Genomic DNA, 1,271 nt, shown 5'->3' with positions numbered 1-1,271 from the left:
CATTTCTGCAATAATGTACAAAAATACGGAAGTAGACGGAAATAGGGAGTAATGTAGTATAAACTACATGAATGAGCTCTGAAATGCGTGTAAAATGGGATGTAAAACATCATATAAAAGACACGCATCATCTACTATATTGTGAGTTATGGACCGCCATTTCCTCAATTTTGTTCCAAGTTTGATTGTCATCAACTTCGGTGAACATTCCATTTGATCCCATGTTGAGAATGTTCCTTGAATATTCATAAAGACCATTCCAAAATTGTTGTACCAAGAACCACTCGCTAAGTCCATGGTGAGGACATGAGCGACAAATTCCTTTGAACCGCTCCCAAGCTTCATACAAAGATTCTTCATCCCTTTGCTTAAAGCCCGTGATTTGAGCTCTTAGCATGTTAGTCTTTTCCGGTGGATAGAACTTTTTGTAGAAAGCTAGAGCCAACTTTTTCCAAGAATCAATTCCGAGAGTAGCCTTATCAAGGCCTTTCAACCATTGTTTCGCAGTGCCAATTAGAGAAAAAGGAAATAAGACCCATCGAATTTGGTCTTGAGTTACACCGACTTGAGAAATCGCATCACAATAGTCACAAAAGGTCTCTATATGAGAATGAGGGTCTTCACTAGGCATTCCCCCAAATTGGCTTCTTTCGACTAATTGGATAAATGCGGATTTGGCAATAAAATTTCCGGTTAGATGTTATGGTGTGGGAGTACCATTGGGTAGGTTCTCCTCGGTGGGTACGGAATGTGATGAAAACTTAGGCATTGTGGGTTGATTTTGTGTTGGATTTTGTGTTGGGTTCTCCTCACATTCTCTCGCAAAAGGGTTGATGAACTTAATAGTATTTGGTTGAATATCTACAACCTCACCGATACCTCTCAAAGTTCTCCTAGCAAGTCTTCTATTGGTTGTCAAAGTTCTTTCAATTTCGTGATCAAAGGGTAACAAGTCACCTTGTGACCTTCTAGACATGCAAAATATCAAACAACTCGAAAACAATTAGAACAAACCTTGAGGAGTTTTACTTCCCCAAGGCAAAGAAAGACACAACTAATAACAATATAAGAAAATCTAAATCAAGTTAACACCGTCCCCGACAACGGCGCCATTTTTGGTCGTGGATCTAAATCTTTCGGTTACTTGTCGTTAGGAGCACCTAGACCAAAACACAATTTATAACTTCACAAACAACTCTACAATTAGTAAAGAGGCAAGTAAAGGTCGGATCCCAAGGGACGGGAATTGAGATGAGATTTCTATTGCAACT

At 39.3% G+C, this 1,271-nt stretch overlaps 1 non-coding gene across 1 annotated transcript; it reads left to right on the top strand.

Moving 5' to 3' along the window:
- Nucleotides 1–290: 290 nt before the first annotated feature.
- LOC141618627 (small nucleolar RNA R71) lies at nt 291–397 on the top strand. The gene has a single exon (XR_012531448.1). It is a non-coding gene; the product is annotated as a small nucleolar RNA R71 (small nucleolar RNA).
- Nucleotides 398–1,271: the final 874 nt, after the last annotated feature.

The sequence above is a fragment of the Silene latifolia genome, chromosome 1, assembly GCF_048544455.1.
Source record: "Silene latifolia isolate original U9 population chromosome 1, ASM4854445v1, whole genome shotgun sequence".
NCBI classification, from domain to species: domain Eukaryota; kingdom Viridiplantae; phylum Streptophyta; class Magnoliopsida; order Caryophyllales; family Caryophyllaceae; genus Silene; species Silene latifolia.
This window is presented reverse-complemented; position numbering and strand designations above follow the sequence as displayed.